The following is a 26665-nucleotide window of genomic DNA, read 5'->3' as shown; positions in this document are numbered from 1 at the left end:
GTTATCCTAATAATATATATTTCAGAGTTTAGCTAAGGATATTTTTTCTTAGTTTATTTATAATAGCTTGCTTCATTTATGATCATGTAATAAGTACTAGTAAATATTTGCTGAATTAATGAAAAAGAGAATGCTAACATAAAGAGTATATGCATGAAAACATCAGTTATCTTACTAGTCACTCACTTGGCCGGTCTTATTATACATTCATTTCTTAAAGATCCCTGCAAACATTACTTTTCTTGGAAACTGTCTTAATTACTTTTCTTGTTTCGAGAAAAAATGCTCAACACTCAAAGTTAAGGAAGGAAAGATTTATTTAGCTCACAGTTTGTGGAGGTTTCAGTCCATGATCAGCTGGCTCCAAGGCAAGGTGGCATGGCAGACAGGCATTGCAGAGGAGAAACAGTTCGTGGCGGTAGAAGGTAGCAACAAGGAACCTTAACAGCGTCTTTCTGCCCCTTTTATCTTATTCATGCTACCTGTCCTTAGGGTGGGGAGCATTCACACCCTTGATCCTAGTACTCTGGCTCCTAGGCACCTGGAATCACCAAACCACTGCACCAGGAATCAATCTCACATTCTAGAGTTAACCACCTCTGAAAAAGCCACACTTATGACTGCATGAGACTTTTGGGGGCCATCGAGACACAGCCATAATAGAAACTATGAAAAGGATGGCTTTTTGAGGATATTCATCACCCTACTATTGACCTACCTCTTTTCTGCTTGAGGTTTGATGCATACAATATCCAACCTTAGATACTCTTTTAAATCAGTATTTCCTTGGCAAGTGAAAAACCAACCTGAACAGGGGATTCCATTTTTATTTGAGTTTGCTTGATGAAATTGGAACAAAAAGTTGGGAAGAGAATGTATTAAGAACAAGAAGTTTGATTTATGAAAGTATCATGAAAGCTCAATGAGGTGTTCTGGAAAAATGTGACAGTAGATTTTATTGTATGTCTATAAAACTATGTCGTAATTATATCAGTAAATATGATTCAAGAGAATATAAAATTTACTTCCAAGTATGCATTTTTGTTGTTCACTGCCTAATCCACAGAGTGTAGCAAATAAATATTTATTGGATGAACTCATATTTATGTTACAATAAAAGTAACGTATTTATATTTTATTTTATTTATGTCAGTAAGGAAACTCTCCCATGTAATGTGTTTGTGAACATATTTCTGAGGCTCAGTTGACTGAAAAACCACTGAAAAAAGTAATTTCTATATCTGTTTCCAATGCCAAATAATAATTTTAGAGAAGATGCCTATAAGGTTTTGGGTGACCGTTGGTATATGTGTATGAATTGCTGTTTAGCTTGTTAGCAGTTTGTTGAGTTGCTATTACATACATTCACATAGAACAGTTCTTTAAAAGTTCCCAAGAATCTTGTAGAGTGTACCTTTTCCTTTTCTCCCAATTTTTGCATTTCATAGTAGAAAAACAAGCAGAATCAGAATGACATTTACCTGCCTAACTTGGGTCTGTGAGTTCAAATCAAGGCAGCATCATGTGCTTTGAGAAGACTGCAGAGCCACTTTCCCCACTGGCAGGACTCACCTGAGATGTTTGGGGTATGACAGCAGTGCGCTGGGTTAGGGGCCCACAGCTGCTGGCTTCTTGATGGGCACAGGCATCCAGGAGCATTGCAAGGACCATTAGAATGGTCATGTGAGAGAACCATTTGAAGATCAGCAGAGCAACAGAATGAAGTGAAGAATGACCACCACAGGAACAGAAGCATTCTTTCCTTTATTATTATGCACAGCCCAGAACTCACATTTCAGTACTCAGTACCCTATTTCAGGTATGTTTCCCATATTTCTGCTTATACTTCTCTTTAATACTCCTTGTGTTACAAGTACGTTTAAGCAGACATAACATAGGTGTTTCTTACCTTGTATTTCTATTAGGAAATGAGAAAAATAAATGAACATTTATTGGGTACTTATAGGTGCCAGGAAACTTTACTATCCAAATTGACATAAATTTAGAAAAAGGTGCTGTGAGGAATGAGTAATTTGGTAAAAACTGCTACATGTGACTGGGTTTAAAGTCTTTGGTTGTCTGCCTCTGTGCTGCTACGTGGTGGCTCCCCAGGACAGAGAGAAAGCTCTGGGAAGCTGGATGAAAGCACAAGCGTGCTGGTAAGGGTCATTCTATTGGAAGATTTATTTATTTTTCTTTCACTCACTTTGTTGTATAGAGACCAATATAGATATATGTTTACATGTGGGAGGTTTGGTTTCTCTCATCCTTCCTACTAACACAACGTCAGCGGTTTTGTTTCATGGATGAGGAGGCTGGGGTCTATGACTGAACCTGTGGCAGACCAGGGTGGACATGGAAAGTGAAAAACTAGAACAGGGATCCATTTAATGTCATATCAGATGGTTGTGTGTGTGGCCAGACATGGGAGCACCTCGGTTTTCCTCTTAGCCATCTTGATGTTTAAAGGAATTGTAGTTGAGCTTGAGTTTATTCCAAGTCAATATCATAACTCATTTCTGAATCCCTTTCTCTAGTGGTCTGATTTAGTGTTTAAGTTCCTTTGCTTCTATTTTGAAAATTAGATTAGGCCATTGCTCCTGGTCTTCTGTCTCTGCTGCTCTTCATTACTAAGTTTAAATCCGTAGTGCAAAACAATTTGTTGAATGCCAGGTAGAATCTCTTCAGGACTTCAGTGTTAAAATACATTGAAATATCTTATATGGTAATACCAAGGTCAAAGAGGTCGGCCTGCACTGAGCACAGGGCTTTTAGTTTGTCAAATGATTCAGTCAAGCAGGAATGCTGGTATTTCTTGGCTGACATGTGTTAGTATCGCTATGCACAAAAGACATCTTTTTGCTATTCCCAAATTTGTCAACACAGTGAACCATCAGTTTGAAGAGTAACTAATGTTCTGAGTACACTTGTCCTTATATAAAGTCCCTTATAAAAAGGGGCAGATGAATTTTGTTGAAGATTCCTTAGGTACTTCTTTCCTTTCCCGATCCTCTTATTCATCCATGATCTCCTCTGATCATCCTCTACATCTTTATGAAAGGGGGCCCTCTTTCTCTCTCTGCCCATTTATAAAGCCAACACTCAGTAATCACTTGTGTATCATCCACCTTTCCCACTAGAGTGGAAATTACATGGAGACATCTTTTTCCAGTCCTAGAAATGCATCTCTAAGACATTGGTGCCATGTACAATGGTTGGTACAAACTAGGCATTCAGTAAATATTTATTGAATGAATAGAAAGGCACATTAATTCATTTGGCTGCATATTTGCTTTCCTGAAGCCTTTTGGATATTTTTTCTGAGTATTGTTGCAGTCAGCTGAGTTAGATAGAAATATTATAGGCAATCAGACAGGGATGGGCCCTTAAAAGGGCCAGTGTAGAAGGCCAGAATCTTTGCAACTCTAGGGGAGACTGTGGACCAGGCCTCAAGACAAAAGATAAATCAAGTATACCCTGGAAAAGACAGTCTTTGGCAACCCACTCGGGACCCCTTCTTTCTCTCTCCCAGACAGAAGCTTTCTTTCTCTCAGTAAATGTATTTTGCTCTTAGCCTCTGTTTTTCTTAAAATTCATGCTCTGATATTAGAGAGCACAAACTTGTAACATACATATAGTAGATTGGAATTTTGTTCCCCTGTATCAGTATCATTCATCCACATTGCTTTCTCTCTTTTCTTCCTTCGTATTTATTGAGTCTCCTTAGTATATCAGTCATCGATCTTGAAGCAAGGATGAGTGAAACTTGGTTTCTTCTCTCCTGGGAGGTCCAGAGTGTGCTGCCCCCCACAAGCTGGTTCTGAGTCAGTCAGCCATGCTTGGTGAGTCATAGCCACTGTGAGTGGAGCCTTCAAGTGGTTCTTTGTTGCAGGATGCAGAGAAAAAAGACATTTTCTTCATTCTTGACCCTCACGGCTCATAGGGAAACAAACAAATAAAAACATGAAACATAACAATGTAATGTATGCCTAGCAAAAGAAATTATGCGATTCAGTAGCCATGGCTAGGGATGCTTAAAGAGGAGAAACAAGGAGCTTTTCTCCCTTATATGAGATTTTTCCTAACTCTCTAGCTGTATTTAACAAACATGTTTTTCTGGACTTCTGCATGTACAGCACCATGCCAGGTAAACAAGAAAGATCAAACCTGCTTCTAAGGCAGGTGCAAGTCAGGCACAGGTGTGTGACTCCAGGTGAAAGTGAGAGTGTGAGTGAGCAGAAATGAGAGTGAGAATGGGAAAGAAGGGAAGGGAAAAAAGAGCAGTGGAGAGGCAGAGGGAGAGAGCGGGCGCGAGAGAGGGAGCAAAAAGAGAGAATCTAAAGACTCCTGTTCAGTCTCCTGTGTTTAGGTCCAAAGAATTCCGAAGATGGTGGCTCTAACGTAAGGATTTTTAATTCTCTCCCTTAGAAGCTTTTGCAAGAAAGAGCTCAATATTGTTCAGACAGAATATGAGTGTTTCTGTCTCTTCTGTGTGGCTGTGACAGAATATCACATACTAGGGCGACTTAAGAATAGAAATTCACGTTTCACAGTTTTGGGGGCTGGGATGTCCAAGGTCAAAGCAGTAGGAGGTTCAGTGTCTGGTGAGTGCTTCTCCAGAGGAAGGGACTCAGTATGTTGTCATAGCAGAAAGAGGATGGGCAAGGGACCATGGTAATGGGTGAAGCCTCTTCTGTAAAGGCCTGGATCCAGTTCGGGAGGGAAAAGCCCTCAGGGCCTACTTAGTTCTTAAGTCCCACCTCTCAGTACTGCCACACTGACAGCACCTGTATTTTAGAAGCTATATATTTAACCCATAGCAATGAGTTTATTAGAATTATGACAGATGTCTGACTTCATCAGTCCAGGTTATTGGGGTAGGTACAGGTATCTTATTTCTGGATAACTTCTTTAACTCTGGGCCTAAGATTTCTTACAAAGTTTTGAGGTTAGCTGCTCCATTTCTACCTCCATATTCTATCAACTTTTTAAAAAATGGACCCCAATTTTACAATGGCTAGACACATCAGACCTTATATTCATTTAGTGCGTATTCATTTGGTTCTTATACTATGTGCCAAGCCATGCTGTGGAATCTAGGGATTCACCAGTCCAAGCTATAGAACCTGTGTTGGCATAGTAATTTTGCCCTCCTCCTAAGATATATTTCTAGGTATGTCTAAAAGAATATTTAGGTTCCAGATTTGGACAAAAGGATTCATAATGAGTGCTTGTGATTTGTTTAGATTAGTAAAGCGAATACAGAGCACAAATGCATAACATGGAAACTCTGGAATGAAAGCAGTTTGAGAATGTCAAAGACGTGGCCCTGTCAAAGAGTGCTAGGTCGCCATTACCCTATCAGGCTCAGGGATAAGACAGAATAGGGCTTGAAGTGCAATTTCCCTGCACCACCACAAAGAGTTTTAAATCCTGACCACATGCTTGTCATGCATAGGCACATGGTTAGGCACTTTCACTTGCATTATTTCATTGTCCCATAAGGTTATGAAGTGGACCTCATTAATATTTTAATTTAATAATCAGGAAACTGGGGACCTGAGTAACTAAAAGTCATCCAAATCATGCACTTAATAAATAGGAGAATACAAACCCAGGTTTATTGACTCCAAAGTCCTTTCCTTTGGTAGAAATCTTTTGCAGAATGCTCTTATTAAGACTGGTGGCCTTTTCTTTAGACATTAATAAATGTTTCTCCTAATTAAAGACTAAAGGAAGAGACACTTTCTTTTGGAGTTTTTCTTCTAAAACCTTTGGAACTTATTAGAGCGTACTACCACTTACCATTATTATTATTATTATTTTGGTCCTGCTGCTCTTAAAATATGTTAGCCAAATATGTTCTTGGGTTTTAATTTCCGTGAAAAGGACTGAATATGTTCTTCTCATTCCATCTATACCCAGACCAGAGATGAGCAATTTATTCACATTCAGTAATCTTTCTCTAACATTGTTTTCAGTATTTGTTCAAACATCTGTGTATTACCATCCCTTTCATAAGAGAGGGAGAGAGACAGAGAGATGGAGAGAGAGAGACAGAGAGAATATATTCATGATGTTCTTTGTTATAGTTATATCAAGTAATGTTAATATATTTATTATAAAAAATTATTACAAATAAAATTATATGTCTTAATCATTTAGAGCCAATGCTCAGAGAGTATCCTTATTGGTTGAATCTAATAATAAAGGAATAAAGGGGTAAGGGAAAATAACAAGCACCTTTTGAGTTTTGAATGTATCCAAATAACAGCCTAGAATCAAAGAGGGCCCAAATTAGGCTTCAATAGTTCATCCTAAATAGCTTGTGTATGGTCCTACTCAAAGGCAGCGATTTGGATTAATCATGAGTATAGAATGCTATGACTTACAGAAACACTTAAAATCTAACCCTCACATTGAATGGAAGGAACTAAATTCTAGAAAGGTTATGATTTGCCCAAAAGTCATACAGGAAGTAAGAACAAGATCTAAACTGGAGATACTCTTTTATCTGTGGATAGAAAAGAAGCTAATACCTATTAATTATATGGTTTGGAATTTTTTTCTAACATTTCTTAAATTGGCTTTTTACTCCATTGATTGTTTTCTTTGTTGTGAATATTTTTAGTTCAGGCACTTGTTTGCACTTGTTACTTATGCTTTTGGTGTCATATCCAAGTATTATCAAGACCAATATGAAGAAGCTTTTTTTCTATGCTTTCTTCTAGCAATTTTATAGACATGAAAGTCTTTAATATGTTCTGAGTTAATATTTTATATGGCTAGAGATAAGGGTACAGTTTAATTTTTCTGCACCATTTATTGGAAAAATTATTTTTTTTGCATTACTAGTTTTTATCACCCTTGCCACAGATGACTTGACTGTAATTATTAGCTTAGATTTATAGGCTTTCTGCATAGTTTCATTGCTTTATATATCAATACATTTTATGACATACCGTGGTATTTTGATTAAGGTATCTTTGTAATATATTTTGAGACCAGGAAGTGATAGTCCACTGTTTTATTCTTTGGAAAATTGTGGTAGGGGCTTTATGTGTTTGTGAATTTTAGGAATTGGGTTTTTTCCTACTTCTGTGAAAAATTCTATTGGAATTTTTAGAGTGACTGCATTGATTCTATAGATCACTTTGAGAAATATGAGCATTTTAACAGTATTAAATTCTCTAATCTATTTACATCTATATCTTCTTTCACTTGCTACAACAGTAGATCTTAAGTGTTTTTGCCAAAAGAAGGAAGCTGGGGTGGGAGAGAAAAGGAAGAAAGGAAGGAATGAAGGGAAGGAAAGAAATGATAACTCTGAGCTAATTAATATTTTAATTAGCTAGAATGTGGTGATCATATAACAATTTGTGCATTTATATAAACATCATTGCATATCTTAAATATGTGTAATTCCTAATTTTTAATTGTTCCTCAATAAAAATGAACTAGATAAATTGTGCCCAACACTGATTCCTAACCATGATACCAAAGAGTTTCATTGAGATGTGGGGCAGGTCCCAGGAATCCTAGTGATTAGGACACCTCCCGGGAGATTTAGCTGCTGGTGGTCCTGAAACTACACCTTTGGAAACATCCACCTGGATTCTGCACTTCATGACTCTCAGCCTGTTTCTTTCCAAAGGGATGTGCTGCCTCCCTACATTCAAAGCATACCTAATAATACACTATACTCTTTGTGATGCACTTCAGTGGTGCTATTTCTTAATTCAATAATTAATTTCTATTTAGGTCATTCACTGAGTAATTTTGTTTTACTCTGGGTACAAAGATGAAACCCCAGCTCCAACCCCAGGGAACCCACTAGCATCACTAGTAACTACCATTCCCCGAGTACTTTGGTGTTCATACTTCATGTTATTTATTTTATTCCCTGCCTTTCAGCAAACCTGTACATAACAAGAACTTCATTTGTGACTTTCCCGTACACACTGAATCAAAGCTACTGCAACTCACTCTTCCACATTTGACATGTCTTAAGCATTTGTCAGTTTTTTTCTTTGTGTATGTTAAGTCTTTCTTGGTAATAGCTGTGGAATATTCTCCCATATTGATGTACCATCATGTATTTGACCTTTGTCAGACTGATGAATATTATATTATATTGTACATATTTTCTCCTATTGTATAGTGTCTTTTGAATTCCAAAGAAGATTTTATTATACTAATTTTACATATATGGGATAGAGAAACGTGAATTACCTTGTTCAAGGTCTGCCATGGGGAGAAGCAGGACTCCAAAGGAGTCCCATCTTTCTCAGAGACAACAAGGTCCTTTTCTTGACACTGTGATAGCTTCTAATTATCACAGTAGGGTAAGTGCTGGGTGAGATACGGAATACAAAATCACCCAAAACCTGAGTCCTGGTAAGACCTCAGGGCAACCTAAGAAAGTGACAGTTGCACAGAATCTAAGAATCTTCTGGAAAGAGAGGGAGAAAAGTGCTTTAGGAGAGGTATTAGTTTGTTACAAATCAGTCATACATTAAGGATCATATATGAGAGGTAACTTGTAACACACTCTTGGGAGACTCATGAAAATGTTCTTTGTACATGAGGGTTTTATAATGCATGTTTATGTCTGAAAAATACTAGAGCACATAGTAAATAAATGCGTATCCATTTGGCAGCTTAAACAGACCCTTGAAAATAGGCGGGCAATGGTGTCCTGTCTATATGGCAAGCAATGTAATTTGCCCTTTTAATATCCCGGTTTCTTGCTTTTAAAAGAAGAAAGTAATATCTAGTCTCTGACCATTTAACGAGATGTTGCAAGGCTTGGTTAATTTCTGTAAATGTTTTGAGGTCCTCTGAGGTGTGTGTTCTGTAAATAGGAGGTATTAATAGCAGCTACCAGAATGGAAACAAAACTGAATTGAGCTGTAGTCATTTCCTGGGAAAGAAACAAACACCCATAGAGCATGAAGGCCATTCTGGATCCATCACATTGGCCTTTTCTGAAAAGGCACCCTGGGTCTCATATATGGCCATGTTGACAGCTCAAGCCTTAATCTCCAGTGGGAAAATTCAGAAGAGTAGCTTGATTTTCTAACATTCTGTTTCCCAGATGATTACTGGGATTCAGCACCCGTATGGCACAATGCATTTGCAAGGTATGCATTTGCAGGGAAGTGAGAATCCAGTAAAGGCAGAGATCTAGAAAACTAAGGTGCACAGCAGAGGCAGTGCCATTTTGGAACCCTATGCTAAGATGTCTGAAAAGGCGTCTATTGGTGTTAGTGAGGCCAGTTGGCCATATGTTGTAAGAAAAGCAGTTGGTATTTCTCCTCTTTAGGTCTTTCATGTTGGCTTACTGAGGATTTGATGATGCCATTGTTTGCCCTGGGTCTACAGGGATAGTGAATTGCCAAGAAGCATGTCCAGCTGTGGGTTTTAGTGTGAATAAACCAACATCTCTGCCTTCAAACTTGTGTCAACTGGATAGTTGCTGTGTAGACACGTAACGTACCTCACACATGGATAGTGGTGGTAATGTAGGCTGGGGAGCCCAGGATCTCTGGATCCATTTGCTCTTATCCCTCCAAAAGGAAGCTGTGAGCAGTAGGTGGAGTTGGCCATATGTTAGCTCTTATATCTTCAGTCTGTCTTCAGTGGAGAGTCAGCTCTCTAATTGATCCATGGGCAACCAGATCTTATAAGCACTAATAAGACTTACAGATGTGTGCACACTAAAATTATGATGCTTAGCTAACCTCCCAGATGGAATTGCTCATAATTTTTTTTGTAACCCAGAGGATCTTATGTAAACCTATTCCAGACCAACTTTTTATTGTATTTTATTTCTAATCTCTCACCGAGATTCCTCTTTGGACATCAAACCTGTATGTTTCTTTAAAAATTCCTTCTTTAGGGCTGGGGATTTAGCTCAGCGGCATAAGCACCTGCCTTGCAAGCAGGCGGTCGTGGGTTCGATTCCCGGTACCGATAAAAATGAAAAAGACAAAAAAAAAAAAAAAATTTACAAAATGAAAAAAATTCCTTCTTTAGAGGTAGAGGCTTCTGTCTTTTGTGGTCACCACTTCTGCTGACAGCTCCAAGTTCACAAGGAAAACTCATCAGTGACTTGATCTTAATCCCTGGCTGCATGCACACTAGTCACTGAAAAACATCTGGCAGTCCTTACCCTTCTGGTCTATTTACCAAATGAATTGAAAGTGAGGTGGAGCTGGAGAAATCATTTGTAGTCCTCCCAGTGACAGCAGGATGAACTAGGTGATGCTCTATCTTCAAGAGATCCTGCAAATCCATTCGGTTTGCTCAGTCACAAAAGGGTGAATGATGTATGTTATAGGCTAGAAGGTCTCTGCCTTTACTGTAAATGAAGCTAGTTCCTTAGGCCTGAGCCTAGGAAAGTACCCTCTGTCTTGGAATTATGGATATAAGGTTGGGTTTACCACAGGTTGGAATTAATGCCCTTTGCAAGCTCTCTGGCCTATCTCTTGGGAAGATGGATTTCATAACCCATCATATGAGTTTACTAGAGAAATACAGATCAATAGGAATAAAAGAGTGTCTGATCTGATTCTTTTATGTCCAGTCTGTAAAGCAACTTTTCCTTGGATTACATAGACCCCAGAATGAAGCTCCTTGTAAAGGTACCAGTTCATCAATGAACCCATTTATTCACAGTGAGGTTTGTTTTCAGTGATAAAAATTCTCAGACCTCAGTGTTTTCTGGTGCCTCTGCTGCAGCAAAGACACCGAGTGAAGGGCAAGTCTGCTGACATTACATCCCGTTCAGCAGGACATCCAGCCTTCTAGTGTCATTGGCCCGGCCAATGAGGTAAAAGACAAAGCACCTGCACTGTGTTGCAGTGTCCCATCCTTGTACCACTTACCCCACTCACCCTCAGAAACCTTCCAGGAGTGCCAGGAGAAGTGGTCATGCCTGTTAGGTCAGTCTCATTGCCTAAGGAAAGGTCTTCATTGTAAAATGTATCATCTTACAGAGATTTTAAAGAAAACAAGAATTCAGATGAATAAATTTGGAGATTCCAGCTGCACAGAAACATCTTTTTCTTGATTTTCTTGTTTTAAATACAGACTTAGTTGTCAGTACACATGTGTCTCCCATGGATGGGGAACAGGAGTCTTTTCTACCTTGCTCCAATAACATAGAGTGTGTCCTGAGTATCATGTGAGTAACACTTGAACTAAAAGGTTTGCAGGTGGAATAATGATTAAAATAATTCTCAGGGATTGAGAAAGGTATCACATTAGAGACTGCTGACTAGTGTGTCCCCATTGTCCTGAAAAAAAAAAGAAGAAAACAAAAAACCAAAGACATGATGTTATCAGAAAAGTTTGAGGTCAGTAAGGAATGGAAAATACTTGCTAATACATGTCATTGTCAGCTCTCTTCCCCCTTGGCAGAAATAGCTTACTAAGTGCTCATAAACTCATTCTACTGATACCAGACGTAATTTCAGAGTCCTTCTCAGCTGATGTTCCGGGCACTCCCTACTAGTTCAGTAAAGTTGGAATAAGTGACTTAATTTCTAAAAATAAAATTGCAAAAGGAGGTATCGGAGTTCTTCATGGTATAATTACTGTTTCAAGAAGGAATTTTGAGCTGCATTTATGACTTTTGCTAGGCTTTTCTGTTCAGAAATCGTTTAGATGGGAATCGAGACTGCTTTCCGTGTTCCCCACCCATTTTTTTTTTTCCACCAACTCAAAAATAACACACCATAAGAAATGGGAAATATGATTCGGCCTTTATGAGCCATCCGTGAGGTGATGTCTGAAATAAATTATTCATATGAGATGAATACACAGATGTGGTTATATTAGGGACTAATTCTACCAAAGAGCAGCATTGCAACTACCTGAATGCCCACCGAGGAACAGAATATGTTAATAATGACTTGACTTGTAGATAATTGAAAAATAAGTAAAAATGGAGCACTTTAAACTTGTCCTCTCGTCAGATCTTGATTTTGCCCTCTCCTTGGTCCTATCCCATGTATGAAAATCAGTAGTAGCTCAGACAGCATGAACAGTTATCTCAGTTAAGGGTAGACGGGCTCTAGTCTGGGTCTAGATGGCCTAAAGTACTATGCAGAGTAATGATCTTCAGGTCTGTTTTCGGTCAGTTGCATTCAGAAAACACAATTGAATTGGTTTGACTAGGATACATTGCTGAAGACTATTCTCAACTTTTGTTGCTCTCTGACATCAGTCTTTAATATGATCACTTGGTTGCTTAGTCTTTGGAATTAAACAAGATTGCAGCCGCTAATGGACTTGTGGCTCACAGTCTCCTGCCTTGGGACCAAATGTGATAAAACATGCTGACCCACAGGTGAAGTCATGGGAGAGAAGAGCCACCTCCAGATTCCTTAGCCATACTGAGAGCCCTTTTTTGCCAGTTTGAGGAGGGGACAGGAATCTGCATTCTGTTGCTACCATTAGATAATATATGAGCTTTGAAAACCACAGCTATCCTCTCTGTCAACTCTCTGCACCATGTGGAGTAATATTACCAACAAGACTTAGGAGGCAATTGCCGAATGATGTGTGAAGTACTTTACAATCTGAAGCATTAACTCGTAAACATTGGCGAGGCAGAATGTTCTGTCCCTTATCCTGTATACAGGGCATAAGACTGAATTTCAGGGTGGAGTAAATAAAGGTCAGTTCAGACAACATGCAAAAATCTTTAATCTCAGGGCCACAAGTAAGAGATTTTGATGGCAAGCACTTAGGCCAATTTATAAATCTGTGCATTCATTCAAATCTGGGTCTATACCCATGTTGAAAACAGAAGTTGTATCCCCAGGGATCAAACTCACGACCACATGCTTTCAAGGCAGGTGCTTATGACGCTGAGCTAAATCTCCAACCTCCCATTTTTCTTTAAGATACTAAGATACGTTGAAGATACTAAAGATATCTTTAAGGTATGTTCGAGTAGCATTTCAGTTTGCTAACCACTGTTAATTTGGCTGTTTCTCTTTCCATACCTCGTCACAATACCCATACCTCCTTTGTAAAGACTTGTGTACATGATGTGAAAACTTTTTAAAAATAACTCTGAAGGTTAGCTGAAGTCCCTTTGTGCATCTGATGCTGAGTCTCTTTCAAGCTAGCCCAGCCATGTTGATAATTTGTTTACTATTGCATTTCCTTTAATTTTCCCCCCCAAAAGGATTGGCAGGGTTGAAGGAAGGGCAAGTGATAGTATAATAAAAGACTTCTCATATGCTTTCTGTTCTTTGGGGGGAATTTGAGGAAGCAGTTAGCAAATTGATAAGGGAAGGCATTTTGGGGCAATCTGGATTGAAAAGAAACTTCCTTTTCAGTGCTGTCAGTTCCTTTGAACCTATAAATTAATTCTTCCTCTCTTCAATAACATAGGATCATAGTGTTTTAACAAATACCCCTTTGCATTAAGGTGAGACAACCCTCCCATCTCTAGCATGCCGGCAGCCAGACCAAAAGGTAAGGCAAATTTCCTGGAGTTCAGAGGCTTCTGGGAAAGACTAAAGCACAGGTAGCCCTTCCCTGCCCCTAGGTGACCCACATCAGAGTAATTGCCTCTTGCCTGCAGGGAGAGGCGCAACTTACTCATCTTCCAGCAGGTACACTTTTTTTAATTGAGTCATGAGGCCTTGGTCCCCAGAAACAGCTGAGGATGTATTTTGTATGGGAAAGGTCGCAAATCTCCCAGGATGTCCCCCTCTATAACACGAAGAACCTATTTTCCTGTAGCGCCACGTGGCAAGGGTAGGCAGGCAGGGCTGGTTGCAAGACTGTGTCTTCTCTGCAAATGGAAGGAGCAAAACCTCCATCTTGCTAGCTTAAGAGTTGCCTGGCGGCCTTATTTCAACTGAGGCAGCACAGCTTGCTTTAGTCTGTAAGTGTGAAAACCAAATAAAGGTTGGCAGAGCAAAGGCATGGAAGCGGCATAGCCTTCTTGGAGTATAAAGAAACACTCCCAGCCCTTGGCACTGAATGCAGAAACATTTCCCATACCTTTACCACTACCTCATGTCATGGCCTCTCCTCCAAAACCTGGCTGCATTGGCGGATTTAGTTGGTCACCTTGCACTGAAACTTTTCTGTTATTGCTTCTCTAATTTGGGAGGGAACTGAGCAGATACCCATGGCCTATCTGAGTATTTGTTTTGCTAATTTCACCATCATGGAGAGGCAGAGAAACCCATACACACACACACACACACACATGTACATACATTGAGGCAGATACATGCCGATACGTGCACACACGAAGTACACATAAAATGCACAAATATTCACCTGTATAGAAAACACATTAAAATATACATGACATATACAAAGGCAAGCATAAGTATATATAACATATATGCAGAAAACCATAGTTAAACACATGCATGAACAAACATATGCACAAACATACACAAAAATACACACATGTAAGTATCCACAGTCATACATACAGGCCAGACGCTGGAACAAATGGTTCTTCCCAGTACCTGAACAATGATTTGGTCTGTTGGTCTACTTTATCCCTGACCTGGAGAAAAATTGTAGAAATTATAATACAGGGACTGAGAAGGGAAAATATTGGCTTTGAGTGTATAAACATCTCTGTCCTAAAAGAAAATGTTAATTTTGCCCTAAGTCAAATGTTGACATATATCAGCTGCTACTGAAGATGTGTCACTGTAGGAAATGTTCTCTCTGCTCCCAAGAATGAAGACCAGGCTGAAGTCTTTTCTCTGAAATGTTAACTGGCTTAGAATCCAAAAAGGTTTGAATTAAGAGTTTTAGGAACTTCCTTAGTTCTTAAAAACAGTAAATTCCCAGGACACCTTCCTAAGGCAGGGAGCAGGGAGCAGAATTCTGCTTTGTGAAATGCGCTGCTTTCTGCAAAGCCCTCATCTGCAAAGACTCAGGCTCTGCTTATGTGTGCCAGGGGGCAGGATTTTACTAGACATATGGAGGAAGTGTAGGAGCACAAAGAAAGGACAGACTCTACAGGCAGGGGGAAATTTCCAGAGCTAGACCCTTCACTACTCTTTCCTCTACTGCTCCCAAAATATGCAGTTTAAATATTCTTTTTTGCTCAACACCTACATTTTAAAAATTCCAAGTTAAAATCTACCCTTTCCCCACAACACACATGCATACACGCACGCACACCCTTTTAACTTGCTAACTTTGAAAGATGATGAGATCCACCACTAGCGAGCTCTGCCAGTCTGCAGAGCGAAGGCCAAGATCAATGCAGAAGGTTGGTGCAGTGTTGCCGCAGAGCTGCGTGATCAGAATGCAAGATGGAGCTCAGGGGGAAAGGCCAAGAAATATGTCTGCGCTTGGAGTTTACACAAGTCTCCTTAGCAACTTGTCTGAATTTATTTTTTCCCTTAATGTGCATGAGTTTCTTCCAAATCCTGAATGCAAGGGGAGTAAGTAGTCTCTCACAGTCCCCCCTTTTCCCTCTACTGGAGTAAAATCTGCATTTGGTGAGGCTTTCTCCTCCCTAGCAGCACCACCCCCTACTCCCACCATGGAGGTAGCTCTGATCCTTTGCATTGTGACTTTGTGGACTGTTGGTAGCTTTCCAAAAATCCACATCTTCACTGGGGAGTGCTAGAGCCCGCTGCCGATGGCCACAGCTGTGAGGATTTGTGCTGCAACCTCGCTGTGTAGGGTGGGTGCTCCTGCTTGTGAACGTGCCCGTTTGTACGCCTGGGTGACAGGAAAGAAGGGGGAAACAGCGGAGCTCCCTTCCTCTCTGTGATTTCTTTTTTTTTTTTCCTCTTTTGCTTTGCCTGCTTTTCGCATCCTCCTTCTCCTCCACCAACACAAAAGCCTGGGCAATTCTAATTAGAAAATGAATATAAGGCTATTAGACAAAACTGACTTGGAGAGATTGGATATGTTAAATTTCACATGAGTGCTTTAGCAGAGAGAACCCTAAATACTGCAGTGGTTTTCCCTAAAAGTACTTAACCTTCAGACAGCCCTGGGGAGTAGAGATGGTACCTCATGGAGCCAATGCTTAATATAAATCTTAATATTTCTCCTTTTTTGCTCCTCCCATTTTAAAGTCAGGAGAAAAAAAAAAAAAAAGAAAAGAGAAACCTAGCCAAAAAATGTTAAGGTTTGATTTTTGGCTCTTTTACAAACAGATGTTGCTTGTCATTCTGTTGTTGTTAAGCAAGCGCCAGATTGGACCAAGCAGCAGTGTGTGTGTGTGTGTGTGTGTGTGTGTGTGTGTGTGTGTGTGTGTATGGGGGGCAGAGTGGGGAATGAATATTAGAGGTAGGCAGAGGACTGGACAGCAAAAGAAAAAACTGAGTTTTGTGTAAGTTGAGACCAACAAGTAGGTATATGGGTTAATATTTTTTTCCAAACTTCAATTTGGCAGAGACGATATAAAATTTTATTCTAGTTGGCTGCCTGTCGTTCCGAAAGAAGGGAGGAATGTAGAAATCGTAGGCAGGAAAGTCCTGGATGAGAGAGGTGGCCTCCTGGGGTGCAGCCACAGCAGGTCTGTGGCTATCCCCCTCAGTGGACCTGTGCCCTGGACTGAGGAAAAGGGCTTTCTGCTTCAGCGGAACCTAGTTTCTTGGGTTTGATAATTGCTTCTTTTCTGTAAGTATCATTGTGGAAGTTCCAGGCTCTTCTGTATCTTTCCCAGTACAAGAACTCATTGTTTCACTGTTACAGCCCTAAAGAGTACTGCTTTTTGTTTTTGTTTTTTTTTTTTTAACATATTGTACATCTCTTTCCTTGCAGAATCTAAGTGATTTAATCCGTTCTCCCTGTCGCCCCATTTTCTAATCTAATTGTGGTATGCTTTCTCAAGAGCAAAACATAGTTTTGCATAGAAAATCTTGAAGTTGGCTGCTGTATAACAAGCATTCGGGAGGCATGTAGTTCATTTATATTAATGTAATGACAGACATCTGATTTTTAAAAAATGTCTCATGTTTCCTGGTCACAATCAAGATCTTATTATTTCATTTCAACCCTACTTCTCTGCTCTAATATTAACAATATAGCTCCCCAGGAAGTTATAGGCTAGCCCTGTTTCATGTTTTAAAAGGAAGAAAAATTGTCATCGTGAGAAACCTATGCCTTTCCAAAGTGAAAGCAGTCTCGAAGCCAGCTGTACACGAAGCAACTTGTTACTGGCAAAACCTTTCTCTTTTGTTTCATCGAGCGTGTCAAGAGCAAGTTTGCTTCCTATTTCTCCCTCTTAAATTGTTGATCTCTGTTACAGGTCTCTGGTAAGTGATCAGGAAGGGGGTTTAGATTTTTTTACTACAGAAAAATAGTAAGTCCACACCTTATTCTGAGGACGCCATTTTTATCCTGTTCTGAGATGCTGTTTTTCCATGTACTCTGTTCTTTAGTCAAACTACATGTGCTTGTATTTGTCATTTTCCATAACATTTTTTAAATACAGGGAGCATGGGTAGGAAGATTACAATTACCAATTGCTAAACTTCCCATGGCTAGAAAGGAGCAGAAAAATCATGGCATGGCTTTGTTGGTCTCTGTGCTCCCCTCTCCATTGTGGTCAGTTTTCCTGGGTAGAGAATTAATTCAGCCTGACTGGCTGGCTTTGGTACTACGCTGTGCTGGAGAAATGCCTCCGTGCTGTGCTCTGGTACCCTGGTGGCAGCATCGCAGGACGACACGTGGCATGATGCATGGCATGGCAGTCCCTGGAGAAGCGACTGCTATATGTGTCTCTTTTATGGAGGGAAGTGAATTTTTAAGGAAAAACAAAACCCCCCAAAAAGCAGACTGCAGGGGTTGAAATAAATGACCTCAGGAAAACTAAAAATCCATAAAAGGGGCAAAAGCTAGCTCTCTCCCTTACTTTGTGATGTTGGGCATCAGGGTGACTGCTGAAGCCTTCTTTTCCTTGTCCTTTGCCCTTCTTTCTGTGTCGTGGTCCTCTTTCTGACTCTGTCTGTCTGTCTTCTTTCTTTATTTTTCTATCTCTTTTATGTTTCTTTTTTCCTCATCACGCCATCCTTTCTTCCTTCATCAAAATTGTCAATCAAATTGCACCATCTCTGGGACAAAGGAAATCCACTGGGATTTTTCTCCTTAAAAAAGGAGAGGAATAAAGGGCAGAAAGTATTTCTGTGTGTATCGCTCTGCTGACATCACCATGGATTTGGTGTTCAAATCCAGGACAAAACTCAAATAAATTTTCCCCTTTGAAAGCAGCTGCAGAATGAGGTTGCTTTCTATTAGTAAAAGAACAATGAAGGCAATGCAAATCCTGCCTGTAAAACACGACCAGTGAAAGAACATTGGAGTGGAAGCTGGGGATTTAGCTCAGCGGCATAAGCAACTGCCTTGCAAGCAGGTGGTTGTGAGTTTGATTCCCGGTACCGGTAAAAAAAAAAAAAAAAAAAAAAAAAAAAAAGGACAAAAAAAAAATGTTTGAATGGAAGCCAGGAATCCTGTGAAAAGGGTTAGAGTCACCAATCCTCCACAGTCACATAGCTGTCCCCTTTTTTGGTGGACCAAGAATTGAACTCACGACCTACAGGCACTTTGCTGCTGAGTTATATCCCCAAACCCTACCTGTTGCTATTTAACAACCCTGTCAGAAGAGAGAAAAGAGGGATCCTGAGTAATTTCAGAATCAGAAAGCTAAAATGGTTTCTCAAAGATGCTACAGCAGGCCAGGCAGTTACTGCGGTATTTGGTGATTGTACCATACCCATTTTTAAGTGTTAATAGTTTATCTCTTCATCAGTTTTGACAAGTAAGTAGTTTGGTATAAAACACTGAAATTTGAGAGTACTCTGAGATTCACATTCCTATTTGATTATTCTTTGGGTATAATCATTTTCAAGGTCTCTTGGTAGCCAGGGAAATTCCAGGAAAAATGTGAAAGTTACTTATTTACAGAACCTCTTTATTATGTGTTTTGCTGGAAATGAAGTAAACATAATGCTCCCAGTGTTTTCAGAAATGCTTTTATTTCAGTTTTTGGTATTTTTTGTACTCTTGTTCTGGTGTTACTTTCAACTTAACTTTACAAAAGGACCGGATGATTAAAAAGTAACCAAGCAACAATCAAAGAAGACTGACCCAATTAAAAATATTTTAAATGTCTTATTTTCTAGACACAAGTGAATGATTTGAAGATATGATTCTAGCAAAACGGATGCAGATTTAAAATAATAAGATTCCTAAGAAGTTACGTTTTTTTCAGGTAAACACATTTTCTTATAATTTCCCCCAAATCTTTACATTTCCTAAATCATTGCACATTTTTAAAGAGTGTTAAAGAATATTATATTTTAAGTGTAATTTAAAAGATAGCAACCGCTTTATAATTTCCATGGTCAGGGAGGTCACTAGCCATGGCAGTTGATTCTATGGAATATGAAATAATTTTTAAAATTCAATCTCTAAAAAAACTTTCTCCTTTGTGACAATGATAGCAGAACTCATTTGAAAGTAACAGGTACTGTCCTAAACTCTGGTGATAGTGGGCATCTAAGTTCAAAAGTGTAACAGTTAGAGGGTTGGCTCCAAAAGGCCTAAAAAGTGTTCAGAGAGATGGAGAGATTCAGAGAGATGGAGTTTGTATACACCTGCAATGACAATGCTGATGTTTTAAATTTAGTCCTAGGTTGGTGATACTATGTGATAGCTTGTGGAACTATTCTCGTACACAGCCAGTGAGCAGGACAAACTCAGCTGTCATGACATAGGTAGTTACTCTGTATAGTGTCATTAAAGGCATTTGCACTCCTCAAAGTGTTTAACAACATAAATGATGTATTTGCTCGGTAAGTTACTCTGCGTTGGCCATTGTTTATAGGCATTAGCTCGTATCTTTCAATTCAATTATTGGTATTACTGCATGTGAAGGATCAAGAAATCTTATTGAATGAGGGAAGCCAAACTTTCCTCTGAAAAGAATCCATCCTTATTTTCCTCCTCCAGTCAAAGAAGATTCTAAGGGAAATCTTCAATTACGATATTAGAGAAGATGTCTATTATCAAACATACTCCTTCACTATTAAGTCAGTATTTCCTTTTATTTTTTTTTCTTCTCAGCAGCCTGGCTATCTTCTGATTGCTCTTTTATTGTCTGAATTTAAAACTTTAGATTGTTTGGAAGTTAATATTAGTAATTATTTTAAGTGAATAATTTATATCTGTCCTATATATGCCACAGAAAAATAAAAAGATGCTCCCAGATGAAATAGCATTGAACTCCTTTCTACAGACATAGTACCATGAAGATTTATGAATGAGGTGCTATCTGAATGACTAAATGTACCACTTTGATGTATTGTGGTCCATTGCTAACAGTGCGGTCATATTGCATTGCGTTATTTTAATAACCATGATATGGGTTGAGTATCCCTTATTCAAAATAATTAGAACCAGAATATTTCACATTTCTGATGGTTTTGAGTTTTGGAATACTCTCAAATATATTGAATTATTTTGGCAATGGAATCCAACTCTAAATACAATATTCATTTGTGTCTCTTTATACCTTTTGCACATGGCCCAAAGGTCATTTCATATAGCATTTTTAGTGTATCTGCTTTTGATTGAGATCCTTTACCTGTGGTCAGAATTTTCCCTCTGTGGTAGGTATCATGTCAGCACTCAGAAAGTTTCAGGTTTGAATGCATTTCAGATTTTGCATTTTTGAATTAAGGATGCTTAGTCTGTAGTAACAGTCTCATTTATTCTGAAAGCTTGGGTCTGTTCTCCTAGATTTTCATTTGACCTCCTATGTCACACATATTTCAGCAATCTTGCAGTGTTCAAGTACCTGTCATTAAATACCTGTGGTCCCATTTCTTTGTCAGGGATATCAAAGGAAAATAAGCATCCAAAGGCTGATTTTAAACCTTTTATTTTATAAAGGAAGTGAACATTTTTAAATCAAATAAGTTAAGGCCATTTGGGGGTTTTCAGGTATGGATACTACTTATTTCCACTTGCTATGGTTGTGTCTTTAAATCTGCAAATCCATTTTTCCAGAGCTACAAGTCAGTTCTCAGTTTTGGCCCCCTCCACAGCACGTCAGGCTCCCGCAAGAAACAAGCAGTCAGTGAAGTACTGATGGGTGTTGAGTCTCTCCGTTCCTGTTCTTCCCTCTGTTGGCTTCCTGTTCTGTCAATTTCACCTTTTGGGTTATATACAGAGGGCCCAGTCTTTTCTCTGGGTAATTCCCTAATCAGTGCTGTCTTTTTGATATGAGTAGAGCCTCGCTTCATCAGCAGGCTTCTTGAAAAAGGCGTGAGGGTCCATGTGTCCAGGCAAAGGAGATTGTTTTGAGGCAGGACTTATAATAATAGCTAGCAAAAGTTACAAAGGTCTGTTTTAGGTCATTCAAAAGGATGGAAGTATATGCTTTTCCCAGCACATAGAGACGGAAACTATTGAGCTTTCCAACATGCATCCTTGAAATATATATGGTTAAAAGTATGTCTTCAAGAAAATTCACAAAAGGAACCATTAATAAAGTCTTAGGTGCCCATTATTAGATGTAGAACTTTGGCTTTCCAGAAAGGATGGTATGTTGACAAATAAAATGTTTTAAAAGAAAGAAATAAATTCTTCTCTGTACTCACAGTTTTGGGAGTAGCAATTATATAATCTCCTATGTAATTTCCTAGATCTTATATGATTTCAAATGTATCCAAATTTGCTCATGGTTGGTATTTGGACCAATAATGGGATCAGATGGGCATCAAACCAAAAAGTTTTCATGAAGATGAAACTTTCAATCTCATGTACGTGGAGATCTCTAGCATAGTGTTCAGAAAGCACTTTCAAATCTGTTGCTAGTGCTTGCTGGTTTATTCCAGGTGTTTTCAAGAATGCACATGAGAAAGTAAACTTTCTTCATCCTTTTACAGGAATCACGGGTATTTAAAAGAATGACCTTGCACTCCAACGTTCATGTGTTTTATCTCTCTCTGTTTATTATTTGAAGCATTTTTTTAAAATTCTGATTTTTTTGCCACATCAAAATTACTTGGCTCAGATCATCTGTTTAGGATGCAAGATGTAAGGATTCCATGTATTGCACAGTAAAATGCTGAATTTTATCTAAAACCCACTGCATTGTGGGGTAAGTGACTACTAAGGGAAATACTCAGAAAAGAATAGATTTTACTTACCTTTACTTAACTTTTGCCCGGTTAAGAACAGAATAAAATCCTTGCCATTTCTGGCATAAAACAATCGAATGACAGAATCTTGTTGGACTAATGACTTTAATGTTTTATTTTCAGACAAATCCCCACAGGAGAGAAGATCCTGAGGCCTGTTGCCACAAACCCGTAGATCCGAACTTGTGGTGATTGTCCACACAAGCTTGTGTCTACAGGTCTGTGTCTGTGAGGCGCTGTCACAGACCCGGGCTCTGCCTGGCTGCCACTCAATATCCCTGCTCATCCATTTATTCTCCCCCTCTCTTCTCTCACTTTCCTTCGAGAGTGGGAGAACTGGAAGGTGGGGCTGAAGTGGAGAAAGGTGACCTTTGAATCTGAAATAGATAAGGTTAATTAATAGGCCTGCCCTCCATTTGGTATCTCTTCAAACAGGTCTCAGCTGCCAAATTAGGAAACCAAGCTTGTAGGTGAGACGGGAAGAATTCCTGTGATTCAGATGACTGCTGAGTGAGGATAAATAGATGTGCAGACAAAGGTTCCTTTTGTTTTCTGGAAGCTTGGCTAATTGTTTTCCAAGTTATTATGATCTTTTCTGGGAAGTGACAGCGACTTGTTTGCAAAACCAATCTCACCCTAGTTTGGGTTGTACCTTGTAACAATTTTCCTCCCACGTTATTCGCCAAGTGCAATCCAATCAGTCTTTGTCTTAATAAGCAAGATGATTGAAGGGAAAGCATGTGTTTACCTACTTAACTATTTATACTTCTGTAAATACTCATCAGGATAAGATTTTTTTTTTAAAATATGGCCTGTTTAGATCCAAATTCATCTTTGTCCTGAGCTGTTTTATAAGTCTTTATCATGTTTAAAAGACTGGAATGAAAATAATTTTATCCCTTTGCCTCTTAAATGTCACCATTGTGCCAGAATTGGAAAGCCAAGCTGACCACAGATCAAAGCAAAATTGGCTATATTTGTCTTATTCCAACAATGTGAGCCGAAGAGTCTGTAAACAGAAACCAGGGTGAAAAGTTGATCAGATTTGGAAGCTTGGCATTCCCTTTCCTCTAGCAGAGTACCAGTGATTCCTTTAAGCCTTTTAAATCTGTGTGTGTGTGTGTGTGTGTGTGTGTGTGTGTGTGTGTGTGTAAATGAAATATTTGTTAGGTTACCATCAGAAAACAGTTTGAAATTCAAGTGAATTTTTTTTTGAGAAATGGATGTATTTTTAATTTCTTTATTTTAAAAAGCAAAACAGAAAAAAAAGGGTAGAAATGGTACAGAATTACAAAAAAGTAGGGAATTAATATTAGTTAATATATTGCATATAGTTATCTCACAACTAGTTGTTCAGGTTAAAAAACCTAGACACAAAAATGATCACTCAAACAATGATAGCACAAACTGTTCTTTTTGATGAACGAAGAGAGATTAATAGTTTAGTTAACTGACTAGCATACATATACATACATACATTTGTATATTTTTGCCCACATACATACATATGACCTTTTCCTTTCTTACTTTATAACTTTTTTCCTTTTCCCTATCTCAGTAGTTCTGTCCTTTCTTTCTCATTCACTATTACAATATCTATTGTATATTTTGGATTTTATTACTCTTTCAGATTTTTATTTTTTATTATTTTTATACTAGGAAGAAAATATGATATTTATAAATGTGAGTTTGATTTATTTCACTTATGAGTATGGTCTCAAGTTGCCTCCATTTACCAAAAGAAATTACCAATAGATTAAGAAAAAACCTACAGAATGGGAAAAATTTTAGCCAGTTGTTCCTCAGACAAGGCACTTATATTTAGAACGTAAAAAGAACTGAAAAACATCAGGGCCCCAAAATTCAAAGACCCAATCCAAAAATGGGCTTCAGAGATGCACACACATTTCTCAGATGAAGAAACACACATGGCAAATAAATACATGAAGACATGCTCAACATCACTGGGCATTCAAGAAATACATATTAAAAAAACATTGCGATTCTATCTCACTTCAGAAAGAATGGCTGCCATCAAGAAATCAACTGATACCAAAGGCTGGTGAGGCTGGTGGTGGGGAAAAAGGAACCCTTCTCCACTGCTGGAGGGAGTGTAGACTGGTGCAACCACTGTGGAAATCAGTATGGAGATTCCACAAAAACTAGCATTAGAGTTCTTATTTGACCCAGGTATTTCCATTCTGGGTATTTGCCCAGAAAAGTTGAAAATGTCATGCCACAGCTATATATGTGCACCCATGTTTATAGCAGCACAATTTGTTAATAGCTAAATCTTGGAAACAACCAAAATGCCCATCAATTGCACAATGGATAAAAAAGATGTGGTATTTTTCTACAGTGGAATATTACTCAGCTATAAAAGGATAATCTTGAGGCTTTTACAAGTGAATATATTTTAACTTTTCTTAGGAGCCATACTGTTTAGAAACAGCGAGAACTTTTCTATGAAATATATTGAAATGAAATTTTGTGTTTCTCAATTAGAAAGACCTAAGCATAGGTCACATTTGCAGACGTGACAAAATATGTAGCACTGTAAGCGCTAGATCCAAGAGGGTACTGTTCTATGCATGGCCTTTGCATTTGCTTTCTACTGACTTGAAGAAGGTTTTAGGTAGGTTTCAACTTCCAATTTGTGGATGAACCATTGCTTCCATATGGAGTGACAGAACATTGCATTCAGAAGATAAATCCTGCCTTCATCAGTGGGTGTCGTATATATTTGTTAGCTCAAGGTCTTTATCCACCTACGATGCAAACGTCTACTCAGTGCATTTTACATACTCCTTTGAAATGGTTGACTTGGAATATGTAACTTGCCAATAAATTAATCTTATACTTCTACTGTGTAAACAGTTGTTCGTGCAGGCAACATCATATTTCTCCTCCTGATCCTTTCACCTGCCACTGTTAACTGTGCTACTGGTGGGATTAATGGTGGTGTTCATGGATCCGTGGGGATTTGAGTTCTCAGTCTTCCCTACACAGAACCACTAAGACTGCAAGATGGTCAGGAGGTGGTTGCTGGATTGCTCTTTCAACTGGCTTATAAATCTTTGATCCCAAAGGGGAAAAAATAGGTAGAATATCTACCATTTCCAATCTTCTAAAAGACCTCGAGCATTATTTGTTTCATTTGGCTAGAAAATATTCTAGTGGAAAACCTAAAGGCTCTGGACACTGACTACAAGAAACAGGATATTAAATACTTTATAATAATAAAAGTCGGTATTTTTTTCCTTCTTCCATGTTCATCAGTGAATGGTTCTCTACTATTAATTATCCCGTGGATTTTACCACATATTCTACAGAAAGCATGCAGAAAGTAGAAAGTAAGGTAATTTCAAGATTCCTCACAGGCTGTGAAAATATACAATAGCCAATCTAGCACGGTGATATTGGGAGACTGATATAAACCAAACTCTTTTCATTGAAATTCTCAATCAAGTCATCAGTATTAAAAATCTGTTTAATAAATTATAATTCCAGGATGTAGTTTGTACTTACCCTTTTAAAATTAAAAAGAAATAGTTCTTACTCCAGGAATTGCATTTTATAAAGCAAATCTTTCTTCACCACCAGAGTTTGGAGAAGCAGAAGCTGATACTTAGCTTTGAAAGTTTCTTGTTCACTTTTCAACATTTTTATTGTATTTTTTTACATAGCAAGAAATAATATACAAAATGCATCCAAATGGTATATTTGTGGCAGAATTCACTTTAACTTTTAATTAACAGGCTCTCTTATTTTTTCAATATGCTACAATCATTCCTCAATATTTATTAGGCCCTGTGAGTCTTTCTCTTCTATTCATAGGATTTAACTTCATCACATGTGGCTAGCCTCTCCAATTAAGCTTTTAAAAGCTTCTTACATCTGTAATAGTATTGCAATTCTACAGAGAAGTCAATCTGAATGGCTTGTCAAAGATTTATTGGTATTTGAAATGGTGGTTAATAAAGTATGAGTTACGAAAAGACCACTTTTTATTCTTGGTAACCATAAGGCTGGAAAATTATCATTCCTTTATTTTCTTATCCACTTATCACTCTTCTAAAGGATGAAGATAAAGCTCTGGGTTCAGAAAACAGATTATCCGGTCAGAAGTCCTTTTGTAGAATGGCGTGTCAGCCATGCAGATATATATTTTAATGAATCACAGGTTTTAATGATCAAATAGTTCCAACTTCCAAATACCTAATAAGATACAGAACACACTTACTAATGGAGAATCCAGGTGTCTTCCTAATCTCATATATTCTCAGCATTGTTTGAGGGTCATTTTTACTTCATTTGGGGGATTGCTGCTGGTAGAGCGTAAGCCTCAACATTTCATAGATTGAGAATCCTTTAACACATGTTCAGAGTATCTGTAGAAAATAATTTTTGGAAGTTAAAGAATACAGAAAGATTTTCTATGGCTAAAAACAGATAATTCTCACCATCTTATGAACACTATTTTTTAAATTTTTTACTTT

General features: G+C 38.4%; 1 long non-coding RNA gene across 22 annotated transcripts in view; it reads left to right on the top strand.

Moving 5' to 3' along the window:
• Positions 1-26665, top strand: part of LOC106028267 (uncharacterized) — a 259749-nt gene that overhangs the window by 181669 nt on the left and 51415 nt on the right. For 21 of the 22 annotated variants that reach the window (XR_010049691.1, XR_010049688.1, XR_010049680.1 and 18 more), the window contains one exon: positions 19143-26665. This exon is cut by the window's right edge. This is a non-coding gene — a long non-coding RNA (uncharacterized LOC106028267). The remainder of the gene's footprint in view (positions 1-19142) is intronic. The other variant, XR_010049695.1, reaches the window with a different exon arrangement.

This window comes from Cavia porcellus, unplaced genomic scaffold, assembly GCF_034190915.1.
Source record: "Cavia porcellus strain 051 isolate PalLab524CR breed Dunkin Hartley unplaced genomic scaffold, mCavPor4.1 scaffold_9, whole genome shotgun sequence".
Taxonomy (NCBI): domain Eukaryota; kingdom Metazoa; phylum Chordata; class Mammalia; order Rodentia; family Caviidae; genus Cavia; species Cavia porcellus.
This window is presented reverse-complemented; position numbering and strand designations above follow the sequence as displayed.